General features: G+C 38.2%; 1 long non-coding RNA gene across 2 annotated transcripts in view; it reads right to left on the bottom strand.

Moving 5' to 3' along the window:
* Nucleotides 1-230: 230 nt before the first annotated feature.
* The window catches only part of LOC134484766 (uncharacterized), a 37973-nt gene continuing 26186 nt past the window's right edge, over nucleotides 231-12017 (bottom strand). Inside the window, exons 3-4 of one of the 2 annotated variants that reach the window (XR_010062533.1) lie at nucleotides 4486-4588; nucleotides 231-3757 (exon numbers count right to left, since the gene is read on the bottom strand). This is a non-coding gene — a long non-coding RNA (uncharacterized LOC134484766). Of the gene's footprint in view, nucleotides 4589-12017 lie in introns of both variants that reach the window. The other variant, XR_010062532.1, reaches the window with a different exon arrangement.

Here is a 12017-nt window from a genome sequence, read left to right as displayed (position 1 = left end):
TGGTGAATGTTTTCATTTTCTGGTAGTCATTAGACAAATACTGTTGATTTTCTCATTAATTTGTTCTATGAGATCATTCCTAAAGTACTATGTTTTAGGAGTAGCTAAATATATGACCACAAGGATAGAGTATGGATACCTTTTCCATCATGAAATTGGTATACAGATTAGGCCACACTAGACACATCGAAAGGCCAATCCACATGTGTACCTCTGGCTTACTGGGAACAATTGTGAATCCCACACCCTGCAAATTTTAGTCATCTATCTCTACATATGGTTTCTGGGATTACAGGGTGCAACACGACACAAGAAAAAACTTGTTTCTTATGAGTTGAAAAACACATTTTATTCTGAAAAATATATATTAATTTTTTTTCAAAAAGGGTTTAATGATACAATCATAACCCAATGTGCATGATGTTATCAAAACTGCAAATTCACCAAAAGAACAAAAATTTATTAAGAATGAATAACAAAACTTCCAACCAAACCAACAGTACTAATACCTGAAGCAAACACAACTCAAACCAAAAACAAAACACAGTAATTAAGCTAAGCAGAATTCTCCAGCCGAAGGTTTAGCACCACAGTCGTACCTTGCGGCTGGCCTTGGGAACATAGTGGAAAGGCAGTCAGTCACCAATTGTAATACATTTTAACAGGTGAATCTAGCTATGCCTTTTTGAGGCCTTTACAGGTCACAGTCTTCCAAAGCTAATATGAGACTTGTATAGAATTTGGTTTCTAGACTTTGAACTTCTCCTGATGGATTTCCAACAATAAACTAGAAAATCCCTCATAACAAGAACAAATTAATCCTCTCAGACTCCTCCTGGATGCTCAGAAGCTCTTGATATGCTTCAACATTTCTTTGAAACCCTCCCATGTTTATGTTCGGCATGAAGGTAATTCCAGTGTCTGAATGGAAACTCACTTCCCTTTCCTACCTAGGCTACAGCATTTACTTAGCTCAAATGTTTACACTCCTAAGGAGATAAACATTTCAAAAATTCATCCTCTCAGTGTGTACCACTAAATATATAGCATATAATTTCTACCATTCCAAGTATTCCTTATCCATATTTCCTGAAGACTTCAGCTTTCTCCATTTTAGTAACAGGTTCTGTACCCAGCAGTCCTTGGTTACATGCAATGTTTGTCCTTGGCTTTGAACCAGCTGCTCAGTCTTAGGTACCGGACCTTACCCAAGCACAAGTTTCTCCATTTTTGAATTAAGTTGTTGCTAATACGATTTCTGAGGTTTTTCAACTTAGAGAAATCTCCAAACTCTTACTGTCCCTACAGTTATGTTTAAGAATGACATGGTTCAATACTGCACTAATGAGACCTGAGAAATTGCAGTTTCATAAAATCAAAATTAAATCACTACACATCTCTGAAATGCTGTTTCAACGTGGATTAAGTAGTTACTGTTTTCAAGTCATCCCTCTTAAACTTTAAAATGTAAGCATTACTCATGCACAGAATGCTTTCTCAAGAAAGGAGGAGGAATTCTAAATTTTTCATTGAGTTTGGGTTTAACTTACTTGTGGAGAATACTCTTCATATCTTGGATAATTCCAGCATGCCACACACAGCACAGAGGAAGTCAATTATTTGTGGGTTTTGTGTGTGTGTGTGTGTGTGTGTTTGTGTGAGTTTGTGTGTGTGTTTTTCTGTATGTGTGTATATGTGTATCTGTGTGTTTATGTGTGTGCATGCGCGTGTGTGTATAGTGTCTAATTCACTGCACAAAAAATCATGCTACGTTTTGGAGAAGCACACTTATTCAATGATACCATGGCCTCCTCAGTTTTGTATGCCTCTTTAGCATACCTAATCACTTCAAATTACACCATTTACCTATACCTCTGGGGCACAGACTAAATTCATAATATCCACCAATCTCCATAGGGATTCAGAGCTGATTGATAAATAATTTTAGGAGTCTTTAGATTCAAATTTTGTCCCAAAAGTCATTAAGTATTTATTGTCCTCAAAACTCAAATCTCAGTGGTATTTTCGACTTTTGAGTTTCATGCCCAAACCTCGTTCACTACATGCACTCCCTCCATTGTTGACAAGTTCAAGCTATGCTTTCCGAATGTCATGTTTGCTGTGACTACCTAGTTATACAGACATGTGATAGGCAAGTGATTTCTAATATAGATTTCTTAATACTCAGTGGTTCTATTCAGTATCTGTGAAGTGGGGATTCAATCTCTTTGTGCTAAATGTAGGTTCCAAACTGCCTCTGTATATTTTTGAATAGCATCTTCTATATATGCATATGCTTTTTAGGTGGTTTTTCTTTATTAACACTCCACATACCATAGCATCAGATTATTTTAAATTTCCACGTGAAGTGATATCTTGTCCGTCCTGGCTTAGAATTGTGTGGGGATATTTAGGTCAATCTCTGCATCCCTGCAGAATCTTTCTTGATATATTATCTCCTATGGATGGTGTAATATCTACAACCTTTGATACACAGCCTTTGATAAACCTTCCTTCACCTGAGTAAAAGAAAATATTTACAGCAGATGGATCCTCTAATTTTTTGTATACTACATGATTCCCTTAACTGAAATAAGTCTATGCATGCTTATTCAGGCACAAACAGATCCATGGGGAGACGCCCCGACTAAAAATGTCAACTACTACTCAGATGTTTTCTATGTATACAGTCTGAGGAACAGTCACTTCAGTTCAATTGTTTAACTGAAGAATACTAAGCCATTTTCAAAATTAAAAACAAAACAAAACAAAACAAAACAAAACAAATTACAAAGGCAAGGATTGAGATAATGCTTTTGTCTAGGTAGAACATTAATTTAAGCCTCACATACAAATGTGTGATGTGAATTAATTTCAACCAATACTCCAGAAGGAATAATATACTTTTTTGTATGGTCTCTCTGGATTAGAGTATGATATCAATACAGTCTTCTGTGACAGATTTTCAACCACATATGAACATCTGAGGACTCCAGGAGAGTAACTCTTGCTCAACAAAATAACCTTAATGTTATTTGTGACAGTGCCAGGGTCCACTTCTTGTTATGTATCAGAGATCTGACTCAATTTTAAGTCTTTCTTTATCTCGTGCTAATTTTTATGCTGCTTGATCAGAGGTTGGTTGTAATTTTCCTCCCTGCTGAATTCACAACTACAAGAAAGTGTTTCTTAAGAGAAGCCCTTGATATTCTAGAATGTAGAATGTTGTTGGCTGTGGCTTTCCATGGCTCCCACTGTTCTCTCAAGGTTCATATCAGTGAAGAAAAAGCATTCAGAATGGAAAACACTATTGTTCTGACACAGGACAGACAAAATCCACCGAACTTTCCTTGCATGGGATTAGAACACAGTGGACAGGAGATACAGTCAGCATAGTCAATTAAATGCTCCCCCTTCGTATCCAATGGACAAATGTTTACCCATCTGGTTTGGCTTATTAGCCATGCTTGCTTAGACTGCTTACCCAGTTCCCAAGCTGTGAAAAATAGACTTTTTTCTTAGCAAGGGATGAAGTCGTGGAACAACATCTTACTTTTGCTCACTGTTTCCCCGTTCCTACAAGGTAAGCAGATTCCTCCAAAGGAGATTCCATTTCCATAGTCTCCCTCCATCAGATCTGAAGCTCTGAGCCCAGTAAACAAGAATATGTCCATAACCATGACAAAGTAAAACTTTTCTTTCTTCAGTGCTGGGGAGGATGGGAAGCTGTGATGGTATCTTCTTTATTGTAGGATATCTTGAGACAGGAGAGGGGAAAGAGCTTTGGAGGAGGGGAAATCTTGATCCCTTTAGAGTTTAAGTATAATAATAATAATGGTAATCATCATCATCATCATCATCTTCATCACCATCATCGTCAAAAGTAATTTAGACTGGCAAGATGATTCAGCATTTAAGAGTCCTAACTGTTTTTCCATAGGTCCTGAGTTCAACTACCAGCAAAATCATAGTGGCATAAAACCATGTATAATGGCATTAAACTTCCACTTCTGTTGTGTCTGAGAGTTACAGATACTCATTGAAAACAAATAAAATAAAACTTTAAATAAAAAAATAAAAGTTTACTTATCTAAGTTTAAGTTACTATGCTTCTGTAGCTTACCAACTTTCTGTGTGTCTGAGGACAGAAAATACATTCTCTGTCTATTAAAATCCATGATGAGAGCTCACACATTACTTTCCGTAACCCAAGACACTTATTCAAACCACTGCTTCTGCATTTCTGAGAAATAAAATAGCTTCCTATCACACTACTATCCTTTCTTTATGTTGTGATTCTGAGAGGAACATAAGAAAATTAATTTGTACATGAGGACATTACAGTTGCATTTTCCTGTGGTCTGAGAAAACTGAGGTTATCACACAGGGGTCAGGACTGTCTACAAAGAAGTGGGTACAATGACTACTTCTCTTCAAATGCTGTTGGTGCAATGGTTACCTATGCACGAGAATTTTCCAACTCACATGTCATCTTCTGGAGCTCCTTAGTCAATTTCTACAAACTTCTTAATCTGTTGCACTTGCTCACTGATGCTGGAAGGTTGGGATGATGCCTTCCCCGGAGACCCTGTAGATAAACACAAAGGAACATGCATAGTAGTAGCCCAGACACAGGAGAAAAAATGCAAATTCCCCAATAAAGCATGACAAAAGGGGAAGTCTACAGACACGAGGAAGCACTGAAAGAGGAGGAAAGCTCTAGTCAAGCTGGATCTATTAGCTATTTTCTTTCTCCCAACCATGATCGATAGACATATGCCTCACTTCCTTCTGCAGTCCCCCTGGCCCTTAACAACAAAATCTGGCCAAGACATGAAGAAATGGAGGACATTTTCAGTACATATCTGATGGGATGCAGGTAAGTCCTGGAGTCATTAGTGTTTAGGACCCCCAATCCTTAATCATGTATGTCCAAGACAAAAAGAGATATTGATGCATGTCAAGGGTAGAAGCCCTTGTCATAAAATTCCAATGGCATGTCCAGGAATCCTCTGAAGATAAAATTCAATACTCTACACTGAGAGTCAAAATTTTTATTCCTGTGGCTCTTCTTGTAATTCTTCCTCATTCAGAATGAAAGTAAGAAACTCATAGTAGACCAGCTGCATGCTTGACAATTCCTGGTCTCTGCCAAAAAATTATCAGATATTCTTCATGCATGAATAGTGAAAAGTCAATTCTCAAACACAGCCCACAAATGGTCCTCACCACCTTAGGTAGCACACTCAAAATGACAAAGAAGAAAATAAACTGAGAACATAGTTCAGAATGCTTGTCAGTGATGCGATGATTCGACACAGTTAATCCATCTCAGGGACATCTTCTGTAGATAAATGACCAATTTCTCCAATTTCTTCATCTATTCCTCCTGATTAGTAATATTGGAGGGTTGGGATGATGTCTTCCCAGTAGGCCAGGAACATAGATAAATACAATTAAGCAAAGACTTGGGGAAGATCCACAAACTACAACAGTTTGGATAGGGGAGTAAAAAATACAGAAAAGTTTTAAATTCTGATAAAAACTTCCCTCAGAGCCTCAAAAATAGCTTTTCTTAGCCGTGAGGGTGGTTATGATGTGATCAATGGTTCACAGTTGTGGCTACAGGTGCACTGATTAACATATGTGTAATTTGAGTCATCAAAAGCAAACACTCAGAGAAAGCATGATGGGTCAATCTTGGAATGAGCAATTAAGAAGTGAAACTGAAGTATAGAGAGGTATCATCTGGAAGAAACAGACTGACAGAGACAAAGACAGAAAGACAGACAGACAGATACAAACACACACAAACACACACACACACACACACACACAGACACTCACACACAAAACAAAGCAGAAGTCATAGGGAAAAATATGTTGTGGATCATTGGCAAGGAGCTTCAGCCAGGGAAGAAAAATCAAATTCTTCATTTGGGGGCCACATGTGACAACGTCTATACTCCTGAAAGGCAGTCACTACTACATTTATATACAACATCCATTAGGAAAATACAGACAGGGAAGTGTAACATAAGGGAAGAGACTAGGTATTGTTACACGATGCATGTTTATTAAAGCCCCATGTTACCTTTCTCCTGATGCTGGTAGTCCCTGTAAAGAGAAGCCATGGTCATACTGGCATGCATTTCTTTTATCTCTGAAAATTTTTCTTCCATACATGATCGTTGGCCCTTAGGCTTGTTGGGAGCTATTGATATTCTACATCTTCTCAGTGGTTAAAGTTCTAGTCTAGTAGATTTGGACATCAGTTATATTTTTAATTGTGGTTCTACAATAGAGAGCAATTTCAGATCACACTGGAGTTTATGAGAGAATAAAGTGCTTGAACTGAAATGAAATATATTATCATTAGTAAAGATTATTGTAGGAAAGCTGAAAAACAGGAAAGAGAGGCAGACAGAAGGAGAAAGAGAGATGAGACTGAAAGACAGAGAAAGACACATACACAGAGAGACAGAGTGTAAAAATATGCCTTGTGTATATGAAGCCAGAAAATAATTTGTGAATCTAGGAGACAACACATAAATGACTGCCTGTAAATCCCAGTAACTAAGAAAGAAGCCTGGATCCAGTTGTGCTATTGAGATCATACAAGATTGGTATATACCAATGTGAGACACTAGACTTCCATGTGCAAATCCTTAGCTGAGAAAATGTAGTTATGGTTGTCCAGAAAACAAAACAAAACAAAACAAAACACAGATTTGTCCTCTCTGTCCCCATTCATTACTCTGATCTCCAATGTCACAAGAGGATAAATGGTCTTCCACTTACCCTGAAAAGTAGCTCACAATGAATAGCAGCTATCTTCAACGTTCCATCATCTGAGCCTACCCTTGTCTTGTGGATGGTACTCAGGAAGCTAACTGACAGGTTAAACTTTGCCTAGCTGGGTGTCAAATTTCAGACATGATACCACAACCTGTGATTGTCAACACTTCCATGTTTCTAATGGGAGGACAGTGTCACAATATCCTGATACTCTCTTGTCACGCTTTTTTTTTTTTTTTATTAACTTGAGTATTTCTTATATACATTTCAAGTGTTATTCCCTTTCCCGGTTTCCGGGCAAACATCCCCCTCACCCCTCCCCTTCCTTATGGGTGTTCCCCTACCAAACCACCCCATTGCTGCCCCCCCCCATAGTCTAGTTCACTGGGGGTTCAGTCTTAGCAGGACCCAGGGTTTCCCCTTCCACTGGTGCTCTTACTAGGATATTCATTGCTACCTATGGAGTCAGAGTCCAGGGTCAGTCCATGTATAGTCTTTAGGTAGTGGCTTAGTCCCTGGAAGCTGTGGTTGCTTAAGGTTGTTGTACTTTTGGGGTCTCGAGCCCCTTCAAGCTCTTCCAGTTCTTTCTCTGATTCCTTCAACGGGGGACCTATTCTCAGTTCAGTGGTTTGCTGCTGGCATTTGCCTCTGTATTTGCTGTATTCTGGCTCTGTCTCTCAGGAGTGATCTACATCCAGCTCCTGTTGGTCTGCACTTCTTTGCTTCATCAATCTTGTCTAATTGGGTGGCTGTATATGTATGGGCCACATGTGGGGCAGGCTCTGAATGGGTGTTCCTTCAGTCTCTGTTTTAATCTTTGCCTCTCCCTTCCCTGCCAAGGGTATTCTTTTTCCTCATTAAAGAAGGAGTGAAGCATTCATATTTTGATCATCCTTCTTGAGTTTCCTTTGTTCTAGGATCTAGGTTATTCAAGTATTTGGGCTAATAGCCACTTATCAGTGACTGCATACCATGTATGTCTTTCTGTGATTGGGTTAGCTCCTTCAGGATGATATTTTCCAGTTCCAACCATTTGCCTACGAATTTCATAAACTCATATTTTTTGATAGCTGAGTAATATTCCATTGTGTAGATGTACCACATTTTCTGTATCCATTCCTCTGTTGAAGGGCATCTGGGTTCTTTCCATTTTCTGGCTATTATAAATAAGGCTGCGATGAACTTAGTGGAGCACGTGTCTCTTTTATATGTTGAGGCATCTTTTGGGTATATGCCCAAGAGAGGTATAGCTGGATCCTCAGGCAGTACAATGTCCAATTTTCTGAGGAACCTCCAGACTGATATCCAGAATGGTTTTACCAGTCTGCAATCCCACCAACAATGGAGGAGTGTTCCTCTTTCTCCACATCCTCGCCAGCATCTGCTGTCATCTGAGTTTTTGATCTTATCCATTCTCACTGGTGTGAGGTGAAATCTCAGGGTTGTTTTGATTTGCATTTCCCTTATGACTAAAGATGTTGAACATTTCTTTAGGTGTTTCTCAGCCATTCGGCATTCCTCAGCTGTGAATTCTTTGTGTAGCTCTGAACCCCATTTTTTAGTAGGGTTATTTGTTTCCCTGCGGTCTACCTTCTTGAGTTCTTTGTATATTTTGGATATAAGGCCTCTATCTGTTGTAGGATTGGTAAAGATCTTTTCCCAATCTGTTGGTTGCCGTTTTGTCCTAACCACAGTGTCCTTTGCCTTACAGAAGCTTTGCAGTTTTATGAGATCCCATTTTTCGTTCTTGATCTTAGAGCATAAGCCATTGCTGTTTTGTTCAGGAAATTTTTTCCAGTGCCCATGTGTTCGAGATGCTTCCCTAGTTTTTCTTCTAATAGTTTGAGTGTGTCTGGTTTGATGTGGAGGTCCTTGATTCACTTGGACTTAATCTTTGTACAGGGTGATAAACATGGATCGATCTGCATTCTTCTACATGTTGCCCTCCAGTTGAACCAGCACCATTTGCTGAAAATGCGATCTTTTTTTCATTGGATGGTTTTGGCTCCTTTGTCAAAAATCAAGTGACCATAGGTGTGTGGGTTCATTTCTGGGTCTTCAATTCTATTCCATTGGTTTATCTGTCTGTCTCTGTAGCAATACCATGCAGTTTTTATCACTATTGCTCTGTAATACTGCTTGAGTTCAGGGATAGTGATTCCCCCTGAAGTCCTTTTATTGTTGAGGATAGCTTTAGCTATCCTGGGTTTTTTGTTATTCCAGATGAATTTGCAAATTGTTCTGTCTAACTCTTTGAAGAATTGGATTGGTATTTTGATGGGGATTGCATTGAATCTGTAGATTGCTTTTGGTAAAATGGCCATTTTTACTATATTAATCCTGCCAATCCATGAGCATGGGAGATCTTTCCATCTTCTGAGGTCTTCTTCAATTTCTTTCCTCAGTGTCTTGAAGTTCTTATTTTACAGATCTTTTACTTGCTTGATTAAAGTCACACTTAGGTACTTTATATTATTTGGGTCTATTATGAAGGGTGTCGTTTCCCTAATTTCTTCCTCGGCTTCTTTCTCTTTTGTATAGAGGAAGTCAACTGATTTATTTGAGTTAATTTTATACCCAGCCACTTTGCTGAAGTTGTTTATCAGCTTTAGTAGTTCACTGGTGGAACTTTTGGGATCACTTAAATATACTATCATGTCATCTGCAAATAGTGATATTTTTACCTCTCCTTTCCCGATCTGTATCCCCTTGATCTCCTTTTGTTGTCTGATTGCTCTGGGTAGAACTTCAAGAACTATATTGAATAAGTAGGGAGAGAGTGGGCAGCCTTGTCTAGTCCCTGATTTTAGTGGGATTGCTTCAAGTTTCTCTCCATTTAGTTTAATGTTAGCAATGGGTTTGCTGTATATGGCTTTTACTATGTTTAGGTATGGGCCTTGAATTCCTATTCTTTCCAGGACTTTTATCATGAAGGGGTGTTAAATTTTGATAAATGTTTACTCAGCATGTAATGAAATAATCATGTGGTTCTGTTCTTTCAGTTTGTTTATATAATGGATCACCTTGATGGTTTTCTGTATATTAATCCATCCCTGCATGTCTGGGATGAAGCCTACTTGATCATGGTGGATGATTGTTTTGATGTGCTCTTGAATTCGGTTTGCCAGAATTTTATTGAATATTTTGCGTCGATATTCATAAGGGAACTTGGTCTGAAGTTCTCTCTTTTTGTTGTGTCTTTGTGTGGTTTAGGTATAAGAGTAATTGTGGCTTCATAGAAGGAATTCGGTAGGGCTCCATCTGTTTCAATTTTGTGGAATAGTTTGGATAATATTGGTATGAGGTCTTCTATGAAGGTTTGATAGAATTCTGCAATAAACCCGTCTGGATCTGGGCTCTTTTTGGTTGGGAGAACTTTAATGACTGCTTCTATTTCCTTAGGAGTTATTGTGTTGTTTAACTGGTTTATCTGTTCCTGATTTAACTTCGATACCTGGTATCTCTCTAGGAAATTGTCCATTTCCTGAAGATTTTCAAGTTTTGTTCAATATAGGTTTTTAAAGTAAGATCTGATGATTTTTTGAATTTCCTCTGAATCTGTAGTTATGTCTCCCTTTTCATTTCTGATTTTGTTAATTTGGACACACTCTCTGTGTCCTCTCATTAGTCTGGCTAAGGGTTTATCTACCATGTTGATTTTCTCAAAGAACCAACTTTTGGTTCTGTTGATTCTTTTTATGGTCCTTTTTGTTCCTACTTGTTTGATTTCACCTGTGAGTTTGATTATTTCCTGCCTTCTACTCCACCTGGGTGTATTTGGTTCTTTTTGTTCTATAGCTTTTAGGTGTCTGTCAAGCTGCTGACATATGCTCTTTCCTGTTTCTTTCTGCAGACACTCAGTGCTATGAGTTTTCCTCTTAGCACAGGTTTCATTGTGTCCCATAAGTTTGGGTATGTTGTACCTTCATTTTCATTAATTTTTAAAAGGTTTTAATTTCTTTCTTTATTTCTTCCTTGACCAGGTTATCATTGAGTAGAGCATTGTTCAATTTCCAAGTATATGTGGGCATTCTTCGATTGTTATTGAAGACCAGTTTCAGATCGTGGTGGTCTGATAGCACGCATGGGATTATTTCTATCTTTCTGTACCTGTTGAGGCCAGTTTTTTGACCAATTATATGGTCAATTTTGGAGAAAGTACCATGAGGTGCTGAGAAGAAGGAATATCCTTTTGCTTTAGGATAGAATGTTCTATAAATATCCGTTAAGTCCATTTGGCTCATGACTTCTCTTAGTCTGTCGACATCATTGTTTAATTTCTGTTTATATGATCTGTCCATTGATGAGAGTGGGGCGTTGAAATCTCCTACTATTATTGTGTGAGGTGCAATGTGTGTTTTGAGCTTAATAAGGGTTCTTTTACGTAAGTAGGTGCCCTTGTATTTGGGGCATAGATATTTAGGATTGAGAGTTCATCTTGGTGGATTTTTCCTTTGATGAATATGAAGTGTCCTTCATTATCTTTTTTGATGACTTTTAGCTGGAAACTGATTTTATTTGATATTAGAATGGCTACTCCAGCTTGCTACTTCTGACCATTTGCTTGGAAAGTTGTTTTCCAGCCTTTCACTCTGAGGTAGTGTCTGTCTTTGTCTCTGAGGTGTGTTTCCTGTAGGCAGCAGAATGCAGGGTCCTCGTTGCGTATCCAGTTTGTTAATCTATGTCTTTTTATTGTGGAGTTGAGGCCATTGATATTGAGAGATATTAAGGAATAGTGATTATTGCTTCCCGTTATATTCATATTTGGATGTGAGGTTATGTTTTTGTGCTTTTCTTCTCATTGTTTTGTTGCCAAGACGATTAGTTTCTTGCTTCTTCTAGTGGATAGCTTGCCTCCTTATGTATGGCATTACCATTTATTATCCTTTGTAGTGCTGGATTTGTAGAAAGATATTGTGTAAATTTGGTTTTGCCATGGAATATCTTGGTTTCTATATCTATGTTAATTGAGAGTTTTGCTGGATACAGTAACATGGGCTGGGATTTGTGTTCTTTTAGTGTCCGTATGGCATCTGTCCAGGAACTTCTGGCTTTCATAGTTTCTGGCGAGAAGTCTAGTGTGATTTTGATAGGTCTGCCTTTATATGTTACTTGACCTTTTTCCCTTACTGCTTTTAATATTCTTTCTTTATTTTGTGTGTTTGGTGTTTTGACAATTATGTGACGGGAGGTGTTTCTTTTCTCGTCCAATCTATTTT

This window comes from Rattus norvegicus (genome assembly GCF_036323735.1).
Source record: "Rattus norvegicus strain BN/NHsdMcwi chromosome Y unlocalized genomic scaffold, GRCr8 chrY_unlocalized_5, whole genome shotgun sequence".
Classification (NCBI taxonomy): domain Eukaryota; kingdom Metazoa; phylum Chordata; class Mammalia; order Rodentia; family Muridae; genus Rattus; species Rattus norvegicus.
The sequence above is the reverse complement of the archived record's forward strand: the minus strand, read 5'-3'. Positions and strand labels throughout refer to the sequence as shown.